The sequence below is a fragment of the Oncorhynchus gorbuscha genome, linkage group LG01, assembly GCF_021184085.1.
Source record: "Oncorhynchus gorbuscha isolate QuinsamMale2020 ecotype Even-year linkage group LG01, OgorEven_v1.0, whole genome shotgun sequence".
Lineage (NCBI taxonomy): Eukaryota > Metazoa > Chordata > Actinopteri > Salmoniformes > Salmonidae > Oncorhynchus > Oncorhynchus gorbuscha.
In genome coordinates, this window is record NC_060173.1 from 58,186,296 (window position 1) to 58,213,555 (window position 27,260).

The 27,260-nt window shown below is 45.4% G+C and overlaps 1 long non-coding RNA gene across 1 annotated transcript in view; it reads right to left on the reverse strand.

Annotated features, from left to right (window-relative positions):
- The window catches only part of LOC124012068, a 39,703-nt gene extending 13,514 nt beyond the window's left edge, over nucleotides 1-26,189 (reverse strand). Inside the window, exon 1 of the long non-coding RNA XR_006834658.1 lies at nucleotides 26,112-26,189. This is a non-coding gene — a long non-coding RNA (uncharacterized LOC124012068). The remainder of the gene's footprint in view (nucleotides 1-26,111) is intronic.
- Between the last annotated feature and the right edge of the window lie 1,071 nt (nucleotides 26,190-27,260).

The following is a 27,260-nucleotide window of genomic DNA, read 5'->3' on the forward strand; positions in this document are numbered from 1 at the left end:
ACCAATGTCACCCTGAGAAACCCAGGAGGAGTACTACAGTGTGTACTACAGTAGGCCAGTTGAAAACCAAAACTATAGTGAAGAATAAGAGGTTCAACTTGAACATCTTCGGGGTCAGAAGAGCTATGGGAGACAATCGGCGCACAGCCATAGCTCAAGGGAATCGAGGAAGTGAGAGAGAGCTGGTTTGGTTCAGTGGGCCTCTTGAAATGTGTGCCACTGACTATAGTACTGAACGACACTGCAGAACCATACAGTGCCAATGTGACCAGGAGAGTACCCATCCCATTTCCCATTGCTCCCAAAAGTTGAAAAGGAGCTGGATAGAATGGAATAGCTTGGTGTGATAGAGGAAATATCCAGGCCTACTCCATGGTGTGCTCCGATGGTGCCGGTTGTCAAGGAAAATGACGACATCCGCATCTGTGTGGTCCTACAGCGGCTACGTGAGGTCGTAGTGCGTGGGGATTACGTACTGCCAACGTTGCATGACATCATCCCAGAGCTGACAGGTGCCAGTTTCCTGCAGTCCGGATGCTACGAGTGGGTTTTGGCAAATTCCCCTGGATGAAAATAGCAAGAAGCTAACAACCTTAATTACGCCATTCAAAGAGATACTGCGTTCGCAGACTTCCCTTTGGAATAAACAGCACACACAAAATATTCCAAAAGAAGATGACGGCGCTGTTGAGTGGCCTGGACGGAGAGCAATGCTACATGGGCGACGTTTTAGTTTATGGACGCTCAAAGGATGAGGACGACCAGAGGCTAGCAGAAGCCTTCAGAGTGATAAAAGCTTCAGGACTGAAGTTGAATAAGGAGAAATGCCATTTGAACCAAAGTGAGCTCACTTTCGTCGGACACTGGATCAGCAAGGATGACCCAAAGAAAATAAGGGCAATTCAAGAACTGGTAAAACCACAGAACATAACAGATACTAGGCATCGTTAACTATTGTATCTAACAAGGCAAGTCAGTTAAGAACAAATTCTTATTTACAATGACAGCCTAGAAACAATGGGTTAACTGCCTTGTTCATGGGCAGAATGGCAGATTTTTACCTTGTCAGCTCGGGGATTCGATCTAGCAACCGTTCAGTTACTGGCCCCATGCTCTAACCACTAGCCTACCTGCCACCCCTATCTATGCAGATACTTACCAAACGGTTCCACTGAACTGCGGCCACTCAAAAAAAGACTTACGAAGCAAGCCGTTGTCTGGTCCTGGGGGAGAAGCCAAGACCGGGACTTCAGAAAAGTGAAGGTCATGCTAGTGTCAGCACCAATACTAGCATTCTACAATGTTTCCAGACCCACAGTCGTGAGCACTGATGCCAGCGGTTATGGCATTGGAGGAGTACTTTTACAAGAGCATGAAGGGAAATGCTGGTGGTTGCCTTCTGCTCACTTACCCTTTCTCCTACTGAGAGAAGATATGCCTAGATAGAGAAGGAGTGCTTGGCATCAGTTTGGGCATGTGAGAAGTTCTCACGTTACCTGTGTGTCCTAGAGTCTTTCAAACTGCTAACAGACCATAAACCATTGGTGTCATTGTTTAACTACAAAAACCTGGATGAGGTCCCTCTGCGCTACCAGCGATTGCTTATCATAACGATGAGGTTCAGCCCCAAAGCTGAGTAAACCCCAGGCAAGATGCTGCTCCTTGCCGACACACTCTCCTTGCCGACACACTCTCCTTGCCGACCCTACGGTCTGCCTAGAGAGCTCAGAACTGGAGGAAGTCGCAGCCTTCATCTCGGCAGTGAACGGGCACAGACCTTTTTCATCACAGAAGCGTCATCAGATTGCGCAAGGAAATACAGACGTGCACAAGGCACATATGTCCAAAACACATCAAAAAAGTGGCCGAGACCTACTTTAGCGAGCCAGTCAATGCCTACAATACCTCAAATAAATAAATAAAATACCTACTTTAGTGAATCAGATGGACTACCGAGAGAGAATCGTGATTCCGAAGGTTGTGAGAAGCGAGATTCTCAGCAAGATCCACGAGGGTCACCAGGGCCTCTCAAAGTGCAGGGAACGTACTTGACTCTCAGTGTGGTGGCCGGGAATCAGCATGGACATGAAGGACAATGTGAGTCAGTGCAAGCAGTGTCAAACTACCAAGCCATCGCACCGCAAAGAACCGTTGATAACGGCCGAGTTGCCAGACAGACCTTTGCAATGCATCGCAGCCGATCTATGTGAGGTTGACAGACCTGGTTGTTGTCGATTACTTCTCAAGATTCATAGAAGTGGTACACATTCTAGATGCATCAAGCAAAAGCTGAAGATTCGGGAGTTTTGGAATAGCTGAGGTCTTGGTGTCAGATAACGCAAGGGAGTTCACATCTTCCGAGTTCCAGTCCTTCAAGGAAGAGTATGGCTTCGATCACGTGACGTCCAGCTCTCACTTCCCACAAGCTAATGGTGAAGCTGAGAGAGCGGTCCAGACGGCAAGAAAATCTTAAAGCAAGAAGATCCCTTTCTCGCTCTTCTTACCTACAGAGCGACACCGATTGCGGCTACAGGCTATAGCCCAGCACAGCTACGCATGGGGCATCAGTTATGGAAAACGCTTCCAAACCTAGCAAAGAACCTAGAACCTAGGTGGCCTAACTTGAAGAAAGTTGTCAAGCAAAATAATCCTACAAGACCTACTACAACAGGCGACACGGAGCCAGACCCCTGCCACTGTTACAGCTGGGTGAGTCTGTGTGCATGAAGTCAAAGGCTGGATGACCCCGGTAACAGTGAAAGGTCAAGCTGAACAGGCCAGATCATACATCGTGGATACTGAGCGTGGCGAGTTCAGGAGAAACCAGAGATACCTCAAAGCTACTCCTGAGGACAGACACCACACAATGGAAACCCACAAGGCGAGTCTGATGTTCTAGTGTAATGTCTGTCATCTGCAAACCACACCAACAAAAATACCTAGGTCTACAGAGTCACCAAAAGTTATAATGGTGAAGAGATAAAAAAGACAAAAAAAGGAAAGTACATTGACAGTAAAATGGACAATTGAAGAAAAGTTGAATGTTGAGACTTTGATTTTAGTTTGAAATGAACACTCAAAAGTTAAAGTTGTTATTATTGAAACTATAAACAGTTTTAATTAAGCATCATGACAAGTTAATACGTTTCATTTGGAACTACTTTAGAAGGAGGGAGATGTAATGAACATCATTCATTGGATGTAACCTGCTGTGGGCATTACTTGAAATGTGACGCAATGTCATTTGTTCAGTAAACAAATTGAACCTGACATGACTGTGCTTTAATGACACTGGCAACCCCCCAAAACCTTCTCCCCACTTTAAGAACCACTGCGCTAGCTCACCCGACCTGTGTTGATTGACAGGTTGCTGGTCCAATCAGAGGGCCGAGTGTGTGTTACACTAGCCAATCTGTTGCAAGTTTTTTTGCAAGTGCGTGCTGCAGCTACTGTCTCTGGCTAGCTGGAGAGTAATCCATGGAGACTGTTCCACAAAATGAGTGTCGAAATATTACAAAACCTGCCCAGATGATTTCAAGGCATCTGTCTCAAGTCAAAGTCGAGTCCCGAGTCTTGAGGCTCCAAGTCCAAATCAAGTCCCAAGTTATTTTATTTTCCATCAAGTCGAGTCCCAAGTCATCTGACTCAAGACCACACCTCTGGGAATAGGGTGCCATTGGCATACAGATCCTGTCCCCCTGGATGTAGCCACCTGGCGCTCACCAGGTCCACTGAAGGGGATAAATATAAGCACAACAACAGAACAGTCACAGAAACATGTCATCATACCACAGCAGCATAACAACTCATAAATCGGGATCAGCATGAACACGCCTGTGAATCCCCCTGTCACCCACCACGTGTGTTCTACACTAGAGATTGATGTCCTGACTGCCTATGTATTTCCCTCAGTCAACAAATATAAACAGGCAACAGGCAGTAATGTTGGTCTTTGAATGGGGCCTGCTCAGATGCAGGGAGGGGGAATGTGTTACTGATGTCATGATGATGGCTGGTAATGAGGGCTAGATGTATCATACAGTGCATAGAGCCTGTGTCCCTCATGGCATCCTATTCCCTATATAGTGCACTACTTTAGACCAGGGCCCAAAGGGACAACGCAGATACACAGTCTGGTACCTAGAGTAGAAACCACATACTGTAGGTCTACTGTACTTCTATATTCTACGAAACACACTTTAGGGGGCTAGGAGTGGCCATCTGATTACAGTAAAGGACACAGCAAAATGCCCTTAGGACACAGCAAAATGGCCAGTGTCGATTTGTCAGTGTAACATTTATAGTGTTGATTCAGAAGTTAAATTCACTCTGTAAAAGTTCAATTGGTGTAAAATAACCACCAGTGTTGGTGTTAATAACCAGAGTTTAATTATTTTTTTTTACATTGGGGAGAGTGAAATAGTCTCATCAATACCACACCCATCATTACCATAGTTAGGATAGTTAGGATTGTTTTTAATGTTGATGTTTTTGCATGTACATTGATTGATTGATTAATCTTATGCTACTCAAAGATAAATAACATACGTTGTTCTAAACTAATCCAATCAGTTAGTTAAATATATTGCACCCGTTACTGAAATGGTTGTTCCAATATAAATGGTTTGTGTCGTCTTCATAATGTTCCAAACCCCTGAAAGTCTTTCTAAATGCAAATTGTGGGTGAATAAAAATTCGGCATAATGTGACTTGCAGGCCTGATGTGTCCTAACACCACTGTGTTACCTGTAAAAATTGTAACTGGTTTATATGGTATTTTACTGACAGACGGTTAGTTACCTGTAAGTTAATGTATGCAAATTCCAAAGAAAGTTTGGTTTAACAGTACATTACAGTAAAGAAGTGGGTGGTAAATGCTATAATTCACTCAAAAAGGCACCATGAGTAATGTGCAAATTAGGCTTTACACCATACACTATTAAAACAACATTGAAAATAACTTACTGTAACAATGTTTTTGTTTAACACTAATAGAAGTTAACTCTAGATCAATACTAGTGTTGAATACAAATAACACTGAGTGTTAATTACCCCATACATTTGAGTAACACTGGCAAGAGTAATGCAGAGGTCATGGCGTGTTACATTAACACTCAAAATGTAACACTATAATCAGAGTACTTTTTACACTGTAGACCGTATGTATTCTGAGACAGTTAAAACAGGATCTTTAAGCATTGACTTAACTGGAAAATGTACTGTTGTCACGCCTTGGTCATTATATTTTGTGTTTTTGGTATATGTTTGGGTAGCCAGGGTGTGACATGGGTTTATATGTTGTGTTTCGTATTGGGGTTTGTAGTAATTGGGATTGTGTATGATTAGGGGTGTGTCTAGTTAGGCTTGGCTGCCTGAGGCGATTCTCAATTGGAGTCAGCTGCTTATCGTTGTCTTTGATTGGGAACCGTATTTAGGTAGCCTGAGTTCGCGTTGTATTTTGTGGGTGTTTGTTCCTGTCTTAGTGTTGTAGTCACCAGATAGGCTGTAATAGGTTTTTGTTTAGTTTGTTGTTTTCATATACAGTTATTTCATGTACCGCTATTATCTTCATTAAAGTCATGAGTAACCTACACGCTGCATTTCGGTCTGACTCTCTTCATACAACAGACAAACGACGTTACAGAAACACCCACCACTCACAGACCGGGCAGCGTGTGAACTGGCAGGATCTGAAGGAGGACGTTATGGACAGCAGAAGCATGGAGTATACTACTTGGGAAGAAAGCGACAGGTGGGCGGCCGACCCAGAGCGAGTGCAGGAGCCCGCCTGGGATTCCCTACAGCAATGCGAAGAGGGCTATAGACGTATGGAGTCGAAAAAGAAAGCACGGCTATACAGAGCGAAAACCGAAAGTAACGGGGAAAGCGCAGAGAGAGAGTGGCTGAGTCAGGAGTCAGACCTGAGCCTACTCTCCCTGTTAATCGTGAAGAGCAGTTGCAGTGGGAGAGACTGCACCATTTGGAGATTTGGACATGGGAGGAGGAATTAGACGGAAAAGGACCCTGGGCGCAGCCGGGATAATATCGCCGTCCCAAGGAGGAAATAGAAGCAGCTAAAGCGGAGAGGCGCAGGTATGAGGAGGCAGCACGGCGACGCGGTTGGAAACCGGAAAGTCACCCCAAAAAATGTATTGGGGGGGGGCTAGAAGGGAGAATAGTTATGCCAGGTAGGAGACCTGCGCATACTCCCTGTGCTCACCGTTGGGCTAGAGAGACCGGGCAGGCACCGTGTTATGCTATGGAGCGCACAGTGTTTCCAGTGCGGGTGCAGAGCCAGCTGCGACACATACCAGCCCTCCCTATTGGCCGGGCTAGAGTGGGCATCGAGCCAGGTAAGCTTGGGCAGGCTCGGTGCTCAAGAGCTCCAGTGCGCCTGCACGGTCCGGTCTATCCAGAGCCACCTCTACACACCAGTCCTCCGGTAGCAGCTCCCCGCACCAGGCTTCCTGTGCATGTCCTCGCGCCAGTACCACCAGTTCCAGCACCACGCACCAGGCCTCTAGTGCGCCTCGCCTGTTCAGTGCAGCCAGCGATTTTCTCCCCTCCTGCGCTGCCGGAGTCTCCCGCTTGTTTAGCGCAGCCATAGCTTTTCTCCTCTCCTGCGCTGTTGGAGTCTCCCGCCTGTTTAGCACAGCCAGAGCCTTTCTCCTCTCCTGCGCTGCCGGAGTCTCCAGTCTGCCCAGTGCTCCCAGTCTGCCCAGTGCTCCCAGTCTGCCCAGTGCTCCCAGTCTGCCCAGTGCCGCCAGTGCTCCCAGTCTGCCCAGTGCTCCCAGTCTGCCCAGTGCTCCCAGTCTGCCCAGTGCTCGCAGTCTGCCCAGCGCTGCCAGTCGGCCCAACGTCGCCAGTCTGCCAGGATCCGCCAGAAGTGCCAGTCTGCCAGGATCCGCCAGAAGTGCCAGTCTGCCAAGATCTTCTAGATCGGCCAGAAAACCTGAATCATCCAGTTCCACCAGCCAGCCAGGATTTACCGGAGCCTACTACCTGCCTGAGCTTCCTCTCAGTACTGAGCTTCCTCTCAGTACTGTGCTTCCTCTCAGTACTGGGCTGCCTCTCTGTACCGGGCTTCCCCTCAGTACCAGGCTGCCCCTCTGTCCAGGGCTGCCCTCTCTGTTCCGGGCTGCCCCTCTGTCCCGAGCTGCCCCTCTGTCCCGAGCTGCCCCTCTGTCCCGGGCTGCTCCTCTGTCCTGAGACGCCCCTCTGTCCTGAGCTGCCCCTCAGTCCCGAGCTGCCCCTCAGCCCCGAGCTGCCCCTCAGCCCCGAGCTGCCCCTCAGTCCCGGGCTGCCCCTCTGTCCTGAGCTGTCCCTCTGTCACGAGCTGCTCCTCAGTTATGTGGGGATCTGGGTGAGGACTATTAGGCCATGGTCGGCGGAGAAAGTGGATTATCCCAGGACGCGAAGGGGAGGAAATAGGACATTTATGGAGTGGGGTCCACGACCCGAGCCAGAACCGCCACCATGGACAGACGCCCACCCGGACCCTCCCTATGCTCTTGAGGTGCGTCCCGGAGTCCGCACCTTAGGGGGGGGGGGTTCTGTCACGCCTTGGTCATTATATTTTGTGTTTTTGGTATATGTTTGGGTAGCCAGGGTGTGACATGGGTTTATATGTTGTGTTTCGTATTGGGCTTTGTAGTAATTGGGATTGTGTATGATTAGGGGTGTGTCTAGTTAGGCTTGGCTGCCTGAGGCGATTCTCAATTGGAGTCAGCTGCTTATCATTGTCTTTGATTGGGAACCGTATTTAGGTAGCCTGAGTTCGCGTTGTATTTTGTGGGTGTTTGTTCCTGTCTTAGTGTTGTAGTCACCAGATAGGCTGTAATAGGTTTTCGTTTCGTTTGTTGTTTTCATATACAGTTATTTCATGTACCGCTATTATCTTCATTAAAGTCATGAGTAACCTACACGCTGCATTTCGGTCTGACTCTCTTCATACAACAGACGAACGACGTTACAACTGTGTAGACTTTCACCTCAGATTTGGAAGGATGGACGATTGGCTGATGTTTACTCTACGACAACCTCCCACTTCCCTCCATCAGCCTCTTTTCTCTTTTAGCCTCGTTGTTCCGACTGTTTGTTTTCCAGTGTATATCCATCCCACTCCTATATATCCTACATCCCAGCAGGCTGGTTCCATTTCTCTGGACACGTTGACATGAGAGGTCAGATTTGTATATTTGACTAAGGGCGCCACTCAACGCTGGAGAAGATACACCAACACTCCTTTCATCCCTCTTTCCTCCCTTTTCCCTCTCCTCTTCCCTTCTCTCCTAACTGCCACTACTGTATGAGGTCATAAATCTTAGTGAGGAGGAAGTGGGTCCTCTGAGGTTGACCCTGCGTACACACAGCACTTCCTCTGTCTACCTCACTTCAGTGAGCACTCACTAGGGGTGCACACACACACTCACACTCACACTCACACTCACACTCACACTCACACTCACACTCACACTCACACTCACACTCACACTCACACTCACACTCACACTCACACTCACACTCACACTCACACTCACACTCCTACCTACCTACCTACCTACAGTTGAAGTCAGAAGTTTACATTCACATAGGTTGGAGTCATTAAAATTCGTTTTTCAACCAGTTCACACATTTCTTGTTAACAAACTATAGTTTTGGCAAGTCAGTTTGAACATCTGTGTGCATGACACAAGTCATTTAGCCAAAAATGGTTTATTTCACTTATAATTCACTGTATCACAATTCCAGTGGGTCAGAAGTTGATATACACTGAGTTGACTGTGCCTTTAAACAGTTTGGAAAATTCCAGAAAATTATGTCATGGCTTTAGAAGCTTCTGATAGGCTAATTGACATCGTTTGAGTCAATTGGAGGTGTACCTGTGGATGTATGTCAAGGCATACCTTCAAACTCAGTGCCTCTTTGCTTTACATCATGGGAAAATCAAAAGAAATCAGCCAAGACCTCAGAAAAAAGATTGTAGGCCTCCACCAGTCAGGTTCATCCTTGGGAGCAATTTCCAAAAGCCTGAAGGTACCATGTTCATCTGTACAAATGACAGTACGCAGGTATAAACACCATGAGACCACGCAGCTGTCATACCGCTCAGGAAGGAGATGCAATCTGTGTCCTAGATATGAATGTACTTTGGTGTGAAAAGCGCAAATCAATCCCAGAACAACAGCAAAAGACCTTGTGAAGATGTTTGGAGAAACAGGTACAACAATATCTACATCCACAGTAAAAACGAGTCCTATATCAACATAACCTGAAAGGCCGCTCAACAAGGAATTTGCCACTGCTCCAAAACCGCCATCAAAAAGCCAGACTACGGTTTGCAACTGCACATGGGGACAAAGATCGTACATTTTGGAGAAATGTCCTCTGGTCTGACGAAAGAAAAATAGAACTGTTTGGCCATAATGACCATCGTTATGTTTGGAGGAAAAAGTGGGAGGCTTGCAAGGAGGGATTGGTGCACTTCACAAAATAGATCATGAGAATGGAAAATTATGTGGATATATTGAAACAACATCTCAAGACATTAGCCAGGACAATGACTGCAACACTTACCTCCAAACTTGTGGCAGAATGGATTAAGGACAACAAAGTCAAGGTAATGGAGTGGCCATCACAAAGCCCTAACCTCAATCCTATAGAAAAGTTGCGGGCAGAACTGAAAAAGTGTCAACAGTGACCTGACATCTCAGTTTGATCCGATCAATTTTTCCCCCTCATCCTGTCCTGAATGGATGGAATAGCACTTTGAAATGTAGCTCGGCGTCTGGCATGTGCGTCAGTCAGAAGGGCTCTTTGCTCCACAGCGAACAACAATAATAAGGTAGAAACGGACGCATGTGTGAGGCTTCGGTTGTAACCAGAGATCACACAGAAAGGGTCTTCAGAGTCTGGATCTGAAGCTGAATCAGGCCGTAATCACACACCGGCCCATCTTGTTGGAAATTGCACTATTTGTAATTAACGCTCAATTAAATCTGACATGGCCTCCCCAAATCCCTGTAAATTAATGGATTAGTCGGCGCAGCTGGTCTGCATTGGACTGCTGATACAGCAGATAGAGTTACCTTGTTAAGGTAGATTCCCTTCAATGACAGTATTTATAAGATTTGTTTCATCCCTTCACCGAACCTCTTCGCCCCCACCACCGGCCATGAAGACCAGTCCCAAAGAAACCGAGAAAGCAGGGCCAGAGAAAGGGAAGGAAGTGCACGGCTCTAAAGACATATTGTGGTAACTTCACCATTTGATTACACTGTGGCAATCACACGATGGAGGAAGGAATGTGAGGAATCTATCTGCAGATGTTTTCATCTGAGTGTGTATTAAGTTTTTATTAACAACACATGGTGACTGAGCCTCGCTTTCAGCTGCAGAGCGCAAGAAAAGGGAGGGGAGAGGAAAGAGTCAAGAGAGGTGGAGGGTGAGCGAGCTTATCCTTCAACATTGCCTCATCTGTGTGCACTGAGATTTGAGGCACAAAGGTTTATTGAAGGGGCGAGAGAACCTTTATCTGGTTTGTGGAGACGGAGGGCTTTGTCCATGGCCCTTCCACAGTTTGACGTGGAATTACCAGTGTACTGCAGTTACACTGCATTTTTTTTGTAAGGGAACACACACAAATGCACGCAGTGGCCTGTTGACTCTGGTGAATGATCAGCCGCCTGGCGGTGTGACAGGGCAAATGACCCAGACCCAAGTTACTGCAGTCACCCGCAGTCAGCTCTCATTACAAACACGTAAGCCATCGATTGAGGGGGCAGTGACGGTGATCATTACCGATTGCTTGCTTGAATCTCAGATAAAGTGAGAATGTTTATGAGGGTCACAGGTGCTACGTATGGTGATCTGTAATTGGTCAATTCTTTCCCCATTGTCAAAGTTGGAATCATTCATCTGGAAATGATGTATTGATTGAAATGAATGACCAGGTGTGCAGCGGCAGGTTTCTGTTGTGGCATTTTCCATGCCACTCCTCCTCCTAGCTGCCATTTTGTGTCATCACGGCGTTGCTTTGAAGCTGCTCTCTCCGTTTGGACAGTAAATGACATTCAATCTGTTTGCCTGTCTCTGACACCATAGCAACCCCTACATTCTCTAAACAACAAGCACAAAGCAGATAATAAAAATATGAATTTGCAGGTATGTCTAGTAGTTAGTTACTTTCAAACAGGAGTAATTTAAAGAGACAGAGAGGCCTGAGATGACGATGGTTTTGACTGTAAACCTGTAGCTCTAATTCATAATTAAACAGCCACACTCTACATCAACCTTCGAACAATCAGACTTATTGGTGGGATTCTCACCAGCATCAAGCTTCTCCAAAACACACTTCATTTTCTAATATGATGTCAGACATGCCTGAGAGATATGCTAGTCATGAATGCAAACCGTACGCCTACATATATATATACCCGAAGCTCTCTATAATGAACGTGTCATGCCTCCCATATCATCTCTCAGACAGTGACAGACACTGCTCTCCCGCTACCTCTCTTTCTCTCTCCATTTGAGCTGATGATGCTCAATACTGTGAGCTGGTGAAAGTCAGTCAGTCAGTCAGTCAGTCAGTCAGACGGACGGACGGACGGACGGACGGACGGACGGACGGACGGACGGACGGACGGACGGACGGACGGGAGAGGAGAGGCTGTCAAAGCAGCGTGATTATGTTCAGCTCCCGAGGTGTTAAAAAGCAGTGACGCGTCGTCGGAGGAGGAGGAGGGAAACGCATCCCTGGGGGCCTCCTGACAGACTGGCTGTCATTGGTTGCTTTCGAGATGGCATCCTATTCTTCCCTAATTTAGTGCACTTCTTTTGACCAGGGGCCAAATGGGCCTTATGCTCTATAAGGACTAGGATGCCATTTGGGATGCAGCCGTTGTCTCTGGGGATAACAGCAGAAGAGATCCACTTGTTAACATGGGGTTACAATATGCTGTCAACTTCCTTAAAGGCTATTATCTCATCTGGCCTCCCAATGAACAGGGATGATTTACATTCAGTATGTAGCCAAGGCACCATTGTTTAACACAGTTTAACACACTCAATGTTGTTTGAGTTGCTTTGTGTGTCACCAAATTTGCTTGAGATGATTTTCCTGCAACTCTGCATCCATGTTTATTGACATAGGCGTTTCAAAGAGATGTCAGTCAAGGCGAGCTCATGAATATAAGCTCCCCACCCACTCAGCCTGTCTTTTAAAACTTTTTACAACTTTTTAAAACTTGCATTTCTACCCCCCCCCCCCAAAAAAACTATTATGGGTGTTATTTTAGTCACTCGAAATAATATTTGACATGGGACTCAAAAAGACTGTCCAGGACTATATATAATATATAACTATACATTTTAATACATTAATGGTGCACTATAACCACATAGGAGTTAAATCGGCACAGCCTTCTCACGCCTGTTAATGAGCCAGAAACAACAATACCATGCACCCATTAACAGTCAAAAATTTGTTGGTGCTCCAAATATAAATATAATATATACAGCAATTCTTTCCGTACCCACAACATTTTCCCACAATGCACCATCATTTACAGTATAATGCAGTAAAAAGTTACTGTTGATAATATCCCAAATGATGTTACAGTGTTAAGTATTTAATAGTGAAACCAGGAGTTTTGGAGGAAAACTCGATTGAATGTCATGAAAATATACAATAAGATGATTGCGATTCAGCAGAGTTAGCTGTGCAGGTTTGTGCATGTGGAGCAGCTGTGTACAGAGAACACTGTTATCCCCTGTGCTAACCAACCACTCACCCTATGTTGTCAGTCGACTTCAATGGCGAACACAGAAAAGGGGACAGATGTGTATATAGTACCTACATTATTTACTTTAGTTTTTCTGACCACGTGAAACTATGGACGTGAAGTATTGGCTATAACTGGGAACCTGGGGTTTCCTATTCAGGTCTCATGGTCAGGAAAAACTCATGGCCCTACATTCCTATATATTTTATTTTTTACCTTAATTTATCTAGGCAAGTCAGTTAATATTTTTTATTTATTTACAATGACGGCCTACATATTTTACATTGTCCCTCATTGACTTCCCTCTAGTATCAGCCTCATCTAAACCAATTGGAAGCAGGAGGAGGGTGGCAAGCAGGAGGACGAGCGACCAAGACCTGGTTAGGTCTCTCTCTCTCTCATTATTAAATGAGAAGTCACATCAACTCTATTTAAAAAAAAGTTATGATAACAAATGAACTTTTTGGAATTGTTTTTAGTATCTGTGTTTTTGCATGTACCTTGAGTGATTGATTGATTCATCGTATGCTACACAAAGATGAATAGCATACATTTTTCTAAACCAATCCAATCATTTAGTTCGATATTTTGTACCCTGTGACTGAAATGGTTGTTCCAGTTGAAATCGTTTAGGTAGTCTCCTCCCATTCCCCCTCTCCTTCTAGTCTTAGCCTCTGGCAGTTATTTTGAATGCAAGTTGAAGGTGAATACACATTTCAACTTTTGGATATCCTAACTCTGGCTGGATTCCAATAGGAATTACACATCACTTTGCAAGCTCGGATAATGTGACTTGCAGGTAGGGTTGCAAAATTCAGGTAAATTTCACATTTTCCATAAATACTGGTTGGAAGATTCCTGGAAATCCTTCAACCAGGATTATTTGAAAATTATGGGGATTTTGGGAAAGTTAACTGAAATTTGTAACACTACTTGCAGGCCTGATGTTGCCTGTAAACCATATGATTCAGGCCACTCTATTAGGGTAAAGCTATGCCTCAAAATAAGGCCTTATGAAATATGCAATGTATTGTCAAAGACTTTAATTTTAATAATAATATATGCCTAGGAACTCACTAGATGAAGGGCACCAGACTAAAAATGGACGCATTCACAGGACTGAAAATGGAAGAATTCAACAACCATTTTTTTTAAAGTAACTGTACACAGATATATTTAGTGGAACAAGTTTCCTCAAATGTTTTGAGTAATGACAGCACCAGTGGTGTAAAGTACTTCAGTAAAAATACTTTGAAATACTACATCATTCGTTTTATGGGGTATCTGTACCTTACTATTTATATTCTTTCCAACTTTTACTTTCACTTCACTACATTCCTAATGAAAATAATGTACTTTTTTACTCCATACATTTTCCCTGACACTCAAAATGACTTGATCAATTTTGACAGGAAAATGGTCCAATTCACACACTTATCAAGAGAACATCCCTGGTCATCCCTACTGCCTCTGATCTGACAGACTCACTAAACACAAACGCTTCATTTGTAAATGATGTCTGAGTGTTGGAGTGTTCCCCTGGCTATCTGCCAATAAATACAGAAAAGAAAATGATGCCGTCTGGTTTGTTTAATATATGGAATTTTAAATGATTTATACTGTGACTTTTGATACTTAAGTATATTTGAGAAATTCCATTTACTTTTGATACTTAAGTATATTTAACACCAAATACCTTTAGACTTTTACTCAAGTAGTGTTTTACTGGGTGACTTACACTCTTACTTGAGACATCATGGCAATTGAGTACTTTTTCTACCACTGTGGTTTACAGTGTACTCTCGCTATTGCTCCTCCACTCCGTTAAAGGACTTTGTTTTAATCCGATAGGGATTCCCTTCAGCGCCCTATAGGTCTTACTGTAAGAGATCACGCAGGGCAGGGATGGTATGAGCGCTGGGTGGCAAGCACAAACAGTGCTAAAACAACTGCAGTGTTTCAGTCCCGTGAGCAAAGACAACAACGTACCCGTTTGATGAATGGGGAGTTCCTTCCTTTGAACACTTTAGTCATCTTAGCAGAAAAACACCCATAGCTACAGTATGTGTAAACGCGACAGAAATAAGGTTAGCGTAGGGAGGGTAGAGGTTGCAGAGAGACTCTGTTAATGTTAAGAAGATGAGCTGGCCTTCCCACCCAATTACACTCAAACAGGAAGGGTTCCACACACTACTGCTAGCGTTCCACCCATTACTCACTGTGAGAATGCCACACAGAACGCTAAATGGGTCAGTTCAAGACTCAACAGAACTGTCAGCACCCCAGCCGAGTACACTGTAATCCCCCATAACTCAAAACTTTTGATGAAAGCCGCTACACTTAATATATCTGAGTACAGTTACTTGACGTGATCGTGTAGTCATTACTTAAACCGTTAAAGTCACTGTAGGGGGTGCAGATTTGAGTTGTGTCAGCTTGAACATTTTGAGTAAGGCCATAACTAAACCACGCCTCCAAAATCATTTCGCAGTGTGCCTTGCCTTTTGAGTGAATTGTAGAGTTATAACACCCATGACTGTACTTGTTAGTGACAGAGAAATCATTGTTGAATTCGTGCACTTTCACTCCTGTGGCTTTCACCAAGTGAGTTCGTAGGCAAATGTTATCATTATAATTCAACTCTTTGTAACAATATATTACATATCTTATAAGGCCTTATTTTGAGGCCAAGCTTTACACTAATATAGTTGCCTGAAACTCATGGTTTATAGACCACATCAGGCCTGCAAAATACCATTAACTTTCCACAAATTCACAAAAACAAATCCTGGTTGAAGGATTTCAAGGAATCTTCCAACTGGGATTTCTGGAAAACCTGGGAAATGTAAAATCAGAAACAGTGTGAGGAGAACTAAGCCATTTCAATCTCCATTCATAATGACTGCCAGGGTCAGAAACAGTGTGAGGAGACTACCTAAGCCATTTCAACCTCCATTCATAATGACTGCCAGGGTCAGACGCAGTATGAGGAGACTACCTAAGCCATTTCAACCTCCATTCATAATGACTGCCAGGGTTAGAAACAGTGTGAGGAGACTACCTAAGCCATTTCAACCTCCATTCATAATGACTGCCAGGGTTAGAAACAGTGTGAGGAGACTACCTAAGCCATTTCAACCTCCATTCATAATGACTGCCAGGGTCAGAAACGGTGTGAGGAGACTACCTAAGCCATTTCAACCTCCATTCATAATGACTGCCAGGGTCAGAAACAGTGTGAAGAGACTACCTAAGCCATTTCAACCTCCATTCATAATGACTGCCAGGGTCAGAAACAGTGTGAGGAGACTACCTAAGCCATTTCAACCTCCATTCATAATGACTGCCAGGGTTAGAAACAGTGTGAGGAGACTACCTAAGCCATTTCAACCTCCATTCATAATGACTGCCAGGGTTAGAAACAGTGTGAGGAGACTACCTAAGCCATTTCAATCTCCATTCATAATGACTACCAGGGTCAGAAGCAGTATGAGGAGACTACCTAAGCCATTTCAACCTCCATTCATAATGACTGCCAGGGTCAGAAGCAGTATGAGGAGACTATCTAAGCCATTTCAACTGGAACAACCATTTCAGTAACAGATGCAAAAAAATCGAACTAAATTATTGGATTAGTTGAGAAAAATGTATATTTTTGTAGTGATTGATCAATCACCTAATGTACATGAAAAAACACAGATATTAATTTTTTCTTGAATAAAATCAACCTTCAGTAGAGCATGCTGGTTAATTTAAAAAAAAGTTGTGCTGACTTCTCATTTAGTTTTGAGTCAGTACCACATAACCATTTGAATTAATAATGACTTTTCATTGACTTTAATATAAGTATTTGAGTTTAAAATTCAATGGAGTTTACAGTGTAGTTATGGTGTTCATACTGTAGTCATCATGCAAGTGAAATATAGCATTTAGACTACATGTCACATCCCCTCCGATGGATGTGATGGGCAGATATTGTACGATAGTTTCTAAAATGCTAATAGAAAGTTTCTGTCATGTTTTGTCATTTATTATCTTGTCTTGTCCCTGTGCTTCCCATTCTATTCGTTTCCCTCTGCTGGTCTTATTAGGTTCTTTCCCTCTTTCTATCCCTCTCTCTCCCCCTCCCTCTCTCACTCTCTCGCTCTCTCTTCTCTCTATCGTTCCGTTCCTGCTCCCAGCTGTTCCTATTCCCCTAATCAATCATTTAGTCTTCCCACACCTGTTCCCGATCCTTTCCCCTGATTAGAGTCCCTATTTCTTCCTTTGTGTTCCGTTCCTGTCCTGTCGGTTCCTTGTCTAGAATTCACCGTGCTGTGTTTGTATATCGCCCTGTCGTGTCGTGTTTTCCTCAGATGCTGCGTGGTGAGCAGGTGTCTGAGTCTGTCTGGTTCAAGTGCCTTCCCGAGGCAACCTGCTGTTCACCTGCTGTTCAAGATCGAGTCTCCAGTTTGTCCTCGTCATCTCGAGTGAAAGTTGTGTTTTTGTTTGTATCTACTTTACTGGATTAAAGACTCTGTTTTCGCCAAGTCGCTTTTGGGTCCTCTTTCACCTGCATGACAGAAGGAACCGACCAAGGAATGGACCCAGCGACTTCAGACGCTCGTTACACTGCCGTCGAGATCCAAGGAGCCATGCTCGGCAGACACGAGCAGGAATTGTCTGCTGCTCGCCATGCCGTGGAGAACCTGGCCGCTCAGGTTTCCGACCTCTCTGGACAGTTCCAGAGTCTACGTCTCGTGCCACCTGTTACTTCCTGGCCTGCCGAGCCTCCAGAACCTAGGGTTAATAACCCACCTTGCTACTCCGGGCAGCCCACTGAGTGCCGCTCCTTTCTCACGCAGTGTGAGATTGTGTTCTCTCTCCAACCCAACACATACTCTAGAGAGAGAGCTCGGGTTGCTTACGTCATTTCACTCCTTACTGGCCGGGCTCGAGAATGGGGCACAGCTATCTGGGAGGCAAGGGCTGATTGCTCTAACAAGTTCCAGAACTTTAAAGAGGAGATGATTCGGGTTTTTGACCGTTCAGTTTTTGGTAGGGAGGCTTCTAGGGCCCTGGCTTCCTTATGCCAAGGTGAACGGTCCATAACGGATTATTCTATTGAGTTTCGCACTCTTGCTGCCTCTAGTGAGTGGAACGAGCCGGCGCTGCTCGCTCGTTTTCTGGAGGGACTCCACGCAGTGGTTAAGGATGAGATTCTCTCCCGGGAGGTTCCTTCAGATGTGGACTCTTTGATTGCTCTCGCCATCCGCATAGAACGACGGGTAGATCTTCGTCACCGGGCTCGTGGAAGAGAGCTCGCATCAACGGTGTTTCCCTGCTCCGCATCGCAACCATCTCCCTCCTCTGGCTCAGAGTCTGAGCCCATGCAGCTGGGAGGGATTCGCATCTCGACTAAGGAGAGGGAACGGAGGATCACCAACCGCCTGTGCCTCTATTGCGGAGTTGCTGGACATTTTGTTAATTCATGTCCAGTAAAAGCCAGAGCTCATCTGTAAGCGGAGGGCTACAGGTGAGCGCAACTACTCAAGTCTCTCCATCAAAATCCTGTACTACTTTGTCGGTCCATCTACGCTGGACCGGTTCGGGTGCTACATGTAGTGCCTTGATAGACTCTGGGGCTGAGGGTTGTTTCATGGACGAAGCATGGGTTCGGAAACATGACATTCCTTTCAGAGAGTTAGATAAGCCTACGCCCATGTTCGCCTTAGATGGTAGTCATCTTCCCAGTATCAGATTTGAGACACTACCTTTAACCCTCACAGTATCTGGTAACCACAGTGAGACTATTTCTTTTTTGATTTTTCGTTCACCGTTTACACCTGTTGTTTTGGGTCATCCCTGGCTAGTATGTCATAATCCTTCTATTAATTGGTCTAGTAATTCTATCCTATCCTGGAACGTTTCTTGTCATGTGAAGTGTTTAATGTCTGCCATCCCTCCCGTTTCTTCTGTCCCTACTCCTCAGGAGGAACCTGGCGATTTGACAGGAGTGCCGGAGGAATATCATGATCTGCGCACGGTCTTCAGTCGGTCCCGAGCCAACTCCCTTCCTCCTCACCGGTCGTATGATTGTAGTATTGATCTCCTTCCGGGGACCACTCCTCCTCGGGGTAGACTATACTCTCTGTCGGCTCCCGAACGTAAGGCTCTCGAGGATTATTTGTCTGTGTCTCTTGACGCCGGTACCATAGTGCCTTCTTCCTCTCCGGCCGGGGCGGGGTTTTTTTTTGTTAAGAAGAAGGACGGTACTCTGCGCCCCTGCGTGGATTATCGAGGGCTGAATGACATAACGGTTAAGAATCGTTATCCGCTTCCCCTTATGTCATCAGCCTTCGAGATTCTGCAGGGAGCCAGGTGCTTTACTAAGTTGGACCTTCGTAACGCTTACCATCTCGTGCGCATCAGAGAGGGGGACGAGTGGAAAACGGCGTTTAACACTCCGTTAGGGCATTTTGAGTACCGGGTTCTGCCGTTTGGTCTCGCCAATGCGCCAGCTGTTTTTCAGGCATTAGTTAATGATGTTCTGAGAGACATGCTGAACATCTTTGTTTTTGTCTATCTTGACGATATCCTGATTTTTTCTCCGTCACTCGAGATTCATGTTCAGCACGTTCGACGTGTTCTACAGCGCCTTTTAGAGAATTGTCTCTACGTAAAGTCTGAGAAGTGCTCTTTTCATGTCTCCTCCGTTACTTTTCTCGGTTCCGTTATTTCCGCTGAAGGCATTCAGATGGATTCCGCTAAGGTCCAAGCTGTCAGTGATTGGCCCGTTCCAAGGTCACGTGTCGAGTTGCAGCGCTTTTTAGGTTTCGCTAATTTCTATCTGCGTTTCATTCGTAATTTCGGTCAAGTTGCTGCCCCTCTCACAGCTCTTACTTCTGTCAAGACGTGTTTTAAGTGGTCCGGTTCCGCCCAGGGAGCTTTTGATCTTCTAAAAGAACGTTTTACGTCCGCTCCTATCCTCGTTACTCCTGACGTCACTAGACAATTCATTGTCGAGGTTGACGCTTCAGAGGTAGGCGTGGGAGCCATTCTATCCCAGCGCTTCCAGTCTGACGATAAGGTTCATCCTTGCGCTTATTTTTCTCATCGCCTGTCGCCATCTGAGCGCAACTATGATGTGGGTAACCGTGAACTGCTCGCCATCCGCTTAGCCCTAGGCGAATGGCGACAGTGGTTGGAGGGGGCGACCGTTCCTTTTGTCGTTTGGACAGACCATAAGAACCTTGAGTACATCCGTTCTGCCAAACGACTTAATGCCCGTCAAGCTCGTTGGGCGTTGTTTTTCGCTCGTTTCGAGTTTGTGATTTCTTACCGTCCGGGTAGCAAGAACACCAAGCCTGATGCCTTATCCCGTCTGTTTAGTTCTTCTGTGGCTTCTACTGATCCCGAGGGGATTCTTCCTTATGGGCGTGTTGTCGGGTTAACAGTCTGGGGAATTGAAAGACAGGTTAAGCAAGCACTCACGCACACTGCGTCGCCGCGCGCTTGTCCTAGTAACCTCCTTTTCGTCCCTGTTTCCACTCGTCTGGCTGTTCTTCAGTGGGCTCACTCTGCCAAGTTAGCTGGTCATCCCGGTGTTCGAGGCACTCTTGCGTCTATTCGCCAGCGCTTTTGGTGGCCGACTCAGGAGCGTGACACGCGCCGTTTCGTGGCTGCTTGTTCGGACTGCGCGCAGACTAAGTCGGGTAACTCTCCTCCTGCCGGTCGTCTCAGACCGCTCCCCATTCCTTCTCGACCATGGTCTCACATCGCCCTAGACTTCATTACCGGTCTGCCTTTGTCTGCGGGGAAGACTGTGATTCTTACGGTTGTCGATAGGTTCTCTAAGGCGGCACATTTCATTCCCTCGCTAAACTTCCTTCCGCTAAGGAGACGGCACAAATCATTATCGAGAATGTATTCAGAATTCATGGCCTCCCGTTAGACGCCGTTTCAGACAGAGGCCCGCAATTCACGTCACAGTTTTGGAGGGAGTTCTGTCGTTTGATTGGTGCGTCCGTCAGTCTCTCTTCCGGGTTTCATCCCCAGTCTAACGGTCAAGCAGAGAGGGCCAATCAGACGATTGGTCGCATACTACGCAGCCTTTCTTTCAGAAACCCTGCATCTTGGGCAGAACAGCTCCCCTGGGCAGAATACGCTCACAATTCGCTTCCTTCGTCTGCTACCGGGTTATCTCCGTTTCAGAGTAGTCTGGGTTACCAGCCTCCTCTGTTCTCATCCCAGCTTGCCGAGTCCAGCGTTCCCTCCGCTCAAGCGTTTGTCCAACGTTGTGAGCGCACCTGGAGGAGGGTGAGGTCTGCACTTTGCCGTTACAGGGCACAGACTGTGAGAGCCGCCAATAAACGCAGGATTAAGAGTCCAAGGTATTGTTGCGGCCAGAGAGTGTGGCTTTCCACTCGCAACCTTCCTCTTACGACAGCTTCTCGTAAGTTGACTCCGCGGTTCATTGGTCCGTTCCGTGTCTCCCAGGTCGTCAATCCTGTCGCTGTGCGACTGCTTCTTCCGCGACATCTTCGTCGCGTCCATCCTGTCTTCCATGTCTCCTGTGTCAAGCCCTTTCTTCGCACCCCCGTTCGTCTTCCCTCCCCCCTCCCGTCCTTGTCGAGAGCGCACCTATTTACAAGGTACATAAGATCATGGACATGCGTTCTCGGGGACGGGGTCACCAATACTTAGTGGATTGGGAGGGTTACGGTCCTGAGGAGAGGAGTTGGGTTCCGTCTCGGGACGTGCTGGACCGTTCACTCATCGATGATTTCCTCCGTTGCCGCCAGGATTCCTCCTCGAGTGCGCCAGGAGGCGCTCGGTGAGTGGGGGGTACTGTCATGTTTTGTCATTTATTATCTTGTCTTGTCCCTGTGCTTCCCATTCTATTCGTTTCCCTCTGCTGGTCTTATTAGGTTCTTTCCCTCTTTCTATCCCTCTCTCTCCCCTCCCTCTCTCACTCTCTCGCTCTCTCTTCTCTCTATCGTTCCGTTCCTGCTCCCAGCTGTTCCTATTCCCCTAATCAATCATTTAGTCTTCCCACACCTGTTCCCGATCCTTTCCCCTGATTAGAGTCCCTATTTCTTCCTTTGTGTTCCGTTCCTGTCCTGTCGGTTCCTTGTCTAGAATTCACCGTGCTGTGTTTGTATATCGCCCTGTCGTGTCGTGTTTTCCTCAGATGCTGCGTGGTGAGCAGGTGTCTGAGTCTGTCTGGTTCAAGTGCCTTCCCGAGGCAACCTGCTGTTCACCTGCTGTTCAAGATCGAGTCTCCAGTTTGTCCTCGTCATCTCGAGTGAAAGTTGTGTTTTTGTTTGTATCTACTTTACTGGATTAAAGACTCTGTTTTCGCCAAGTCGCTTTTGGGTCCTCTTTCACCTGCATGACAGTTTCATAGCGATGATACCGCTGTGTCACGCAATTGCAACTTAAGACACCTTTTACGTCTTGACCTGAGAAAATGTTTGCCTCTAGAGCTGAATCACAATACTCGGGGTGTCTCTCGCCCATAGGGTTTGTTTAGCCTGGTTTTCATTGAGTGCATCCCAAATAGCTCCTTATTCCCTTTATAGTGCACTATAAACGGAATAGGGTGCCATTTTGGATGCAACCCCTATGTGACCTGCATGAACGAGCCTGTGCAGCTGGTCAGCGACGTGCCAAATGCCCGTCTGTGTGACAGCAGCAGGGGTGATGTATTACGGGACTGTTGTGTCAGGACGGGAGGACCAACTGTCCAAAGTCAACTTCCCTAGAAAATGTTGTTCAATAGAAAAACAAGTTGGATCAAAAAAACATCTAATCCTTTCAATTTCCCCCCATAACCATCCTTTGTGATCAATAAGCAAAAGAAATCAGGCTGGGCTGGACATTTCAGAAACACGTCGCAGTCTGTGTCAGCATGTAGAGATGGAAACGTAATACCAGGAAACAACACATAACGGATTGGAGAAACGGATTATGAAGCGACACCATTATTGTCAAAAATATGTGTTGCTGTTGTGCTTTGTCGGCACTGTAGGACTGTGCGTAAATGACTTCTATATTTATTTGGTGGCTGCCATGGATACCGTTCAAAAGTCTTGATATATGGAGGGCTGTAATACTTTGAGAACGTCCTTCTCTTTGTTGACACATCATGCGAAGACGAAGATGTGTGTTTCAGTATTTCAACCACGAAACAGGCTGAAGCAACAACCCCAGCTAAGCAGGGCTCTGTGTGGTGCTTTGAAGTACATTTCACCAGCAGATTATCTGAAGGCAGAGAAGAGGAAGAAAAAATATGAACTTAAAAAGGAGCTTTTTCCCTCTGTATAAACACACTGATGCCAACAGCATGCAATACATGAGTAATGAACAAAAAGCAGTCACTAATATCCATCAGTCAACACTCCTCTTCTCTTACTGTATTGGAAAACGTTCAAGTGAACAAAAACCAAGCAAAAAGGCACTCAACAATCTCCCAAACTCATTTTGACCAGATTTGTCACATGTTTTTCCAGAGAGTCTGGTGTCTACGGTGCCTCTGGTGTCTTTGCTGGCCGATCCCATGTTTCAGTGTTTCAGTATTTCATCAGAGCCGCTCTGTAAGAGAGATGTGTCTGTGTAAATGATGGTTTGAAGTGCAGGCAGGCTTTGATGTGGGCCTAATATGGCTTGTAAAAAGGGGATGCTGCACTTTGATGTGTTGGCTGAGGCTGTCCAGACACACACAGACTGGGCAGGCAGGCTAGCACCACTTGTCCTGTTTCTGCTGGCTGTCTGTCATCCCTGGGCAGTAAAAGACATGTAAACGTTCGGAGAGGCTAGTTACGGAGCGTCGTGTGGGTCTGTGAGGAGAGTTGGGCCTGCGTCCCAAATGGAACTCTATTCCCTAGGGCTCTGGTCAAAACTAGTGCACTAAAAAGGGAACGCAGCCAGGTCTCTTGTCAAAAATAGTGCACTAAATAGGGAATAGGGTGCCAGAGAGAGAGGATCTGGGACACTGGAGGGGAATGGGAATAGGCATGGAACATCTATCTATATGCTGCCTGGCTGTCACATAAAGACAAACTAAGGCTAAGTACCGTGTATTTATTTCCCATCCCTTCCTTTGCCACTGTGTGCATCACGTGGGAAAGGAGTGGATATTTTTATACACTGCATTCTGAAAGTATTCAGACCCCTTTATTTATTCCACATTTTGTTACGTTACAGCCTGATTAAATATATTTTCTTCCTCATCAATCTACACACAATACCCCATAATGAAGAAACAAAAACAGCTTTTTTAGGAATGATTGCACATTTCTTAAAATAAAACACTTAAACATCACATTTACATAAGTCATCAGACCCTTTACTCAGTACTTTGTTGAAGCATCATTTGTTTTCTGACTTCTCTCTCAGTCCCTGAAAAACATAACCACAGCATGATGCTACCACCACCATGCTTCACCGTAGGGATGATGCCAGTTGTCCTCCAGACGAGAGGCTTGGCATTCAGGCCAAAGAGTTCAATCTTGGTTTCATCAGACCAGAGAATCTTGTTTCTCATGGTCTGAGAGTCTTTAGGTGCCTTTTGGCAAACTCGGGCTGTCATTTGCATTTTACTGAGGAGTGGCTTCCGTCTGGCCACTCTACCACAAAGGCCTGATTGGTGGAATGCTGCAGAGATGGTTGTCCTTCTGGAAGGTTCTCCTATCTCCACAGAGGAACTCTGGAGCTTTGTCAGAGTGACCATTGGGTTCTTGGTAATCTCCCTGACCAAGGTCTTTCTCCCCCTATTGCTCCGGTGGCCAACTCTAGGAAGAGCCTTGGTGGTTCCAAACGTCTTACATTTAAAAACAATGGATACAACTGTGTTCTTGGGGACTTTCAATAGTGCAGACATTTTTGGTGCCCTTTGACACAATCCTGTCTTGGATTTCTACAGATAATTCCTTCAACCTCATGGTTTGGTTTTTGTCCTGACATGCACTGTCAACTGTGGGACCTTATATAGACAGGTGTGTGCCTTTCCAAATCATGTTCAATCAATTGAATTTACCACAGGTGGACTCCAATCAAGCTGTAGAAACATCTCAAGGGTGCGTAATGGAAACAGGATGCACCTGAGCTCAAGTTCGAGTCTCATAGCAAAGGGTCTGAATACTTATGTAAGAAAAGGTGAAGGCCAGCGCATTTAATTATTCTCATGATTATTATGAAGGGCGATGGGTCAGCATCCATCGGGCCACTTCGTAAATCATGCCGGTTTGCAGTGCCTCTCTTCCAAAGGCATTCTCTTTGATCTCCCGGGTGTAAATCACATACCTGGCCTCAGTTCTTGAGACCGTGTGTGCGTGTGCGTGTGTGAAAAAAGTGAGAGGTTCCAAATGTCTTACATTTCCCTCTTTTTTTTCAACATCTTTCACATAAAACAACCCCGTTGCTTTTAATATCAAAATCGATTTTAAATATGTTCGCATTGGTAACTAACTTCACTGTCACAAACAATTCCATACTCCCCTCTGTCTGGTCTCTCAATTTAAGGCTGAGACCTACAGGTGTCAGTAGCTGGCTTGATTTTCTACTGCAATGTTTGATACAAACTACAAACTAATCTGAGGACTTCGGTCACTTCAAGATCTTCTATATTCTTGACCTACTTAGTCAGGGTAGCCTAGTGGTTAGAGCTTTGGACTAGTGACTGAAAGGTTGCAAGTTCAAATCCCCCAGCTGACAAGGTACAAATCTGTCATTCTGCCCCTGAACGAGGCAGTTAACCCACTGTTCCTAGGCCGTCATTGAAAATAATAATTTGTTCTTAGCTGACTTGCCTAGTTAAATAAAAATACAAATAATCCAAGAGACAGTTTGCAGTTCTACTACACTGACTGGATCAAGTATTTCAAACCGAATGCATGTGAAGTTTCCCTTGATAGAAATGTATCATTCCTGGAATATTTATTTTAGATATTCATCAGAAGGCATAGCCGATGTTTTATCATTTGAATAAAAAAATTTTTTTTTGTACTTTTCTACACAGCTGTCAACAAGAGATGTCGTTCTAATATTGTTGTTTATGTTTCACAGTACACAATAAATTCACCAAACTAAATAACCAACTTTTAATACAGAATACAATGTAATTATTTCAGTAGCAGCTACAGTATCTGTGAGATCAAGAGGACTTGGCGGCAACTGTGGCCGGTGCCTCATTGCCAAACACAATATTCAGGGCTCCCCCAGTCACTTTAGCCCAAACATACACCTAATCCGCCAGAACCCACCAGATTAAACCCAATAACATACAGTCGAGTTTAAAAATAGAGAGGACAAAGGTCAAATCTACACAGGGATTTATGGTCTTACCATTATCACGCAACAGCTGGCAGCTCTGAGAAAGTAGTACCCCGGCCACAAGAAAGGGCACAAGAAAAAAAGATTTTGTGTGGAAGTGAATTCCGAAGTGCCTGAAGTGAGGACACCGTGAAGCAGTTTGAAAAGTGCATATTTAGAAAAGCCACTCATGGTTCGGTGGGAGGGAGGCTGAGGAAAGTCAAAAGAGAGTGTGTATTTACCCAGCTGATTTCATAGAGAAAATGATATTTGCAGATCATGTGCGTAATCCGAGAAGAAACAGCTGAGGTCGACCATGGGAGAATGGCTGATAATGACATGAAAGAGAAGTTATCTGTCTGTTCCCTCACACTGCACCCAAGTCGTGGCTCGATCACGGTGCCTCATGTGCACATGGGGTCGTGTTATGAATGATACCCAATATGAAGAGCACTTGTGGTGTGATGAATTACACTTCAGAAAGGCCCATTTATGCCATTATGAGAGGGATCCAAACATGTAAAGGTAAAGTCTGCTACCAGGGGCTTTCTCTTCAGATCTGGACAGCTCTGACTTCTGATCATGGACATTCTTTGTTGTCCTGGGAAAAAAAGAAATTCCACTCCATCGCTGACCTTAACGGAATTGGTCGCATGGTGTGCGATGATAATCGAACAATGCATAATAAGCCATTCTAATTAAAGGATCTAAGAAACTCCTGAGAATTTGTCATACATATTCAGTTAATTTCAAGACGTTGTAGGCTTGTCTCCCCAATCCACAGTAAAGTAGCAGGATTTATCCACACTTTGTAGGTTATTACACTGTATACAAAGTCATTACCGACATGAAAACAATTAAGCTCCTTTGAAGGAAAAAAAAATTGCGTTTTGAAGCTTGATAGAAAAATCAATGTTATTTCAAGGGAAATCGGAGCATGGGTTTATTGTTAGCTTTTGGCCACCAAAGTGGAGACAGAAATGCTTTAAAGCAAACTCCAAAGCAGACCTTTACGGCTCAATCAAAAACAGGTTTGGCTAAATGAGGTTGGCGGTGCTTAAGTACACTGAAGCGGGAGACTGAGAATTTACCTTGGTGCATTCCGATAGGGCTATACTAAAATGGCACAAAGGAAAGAATGAAACACATTAAAGATTGAAAAGGAGATGGCTTTGTCATTGG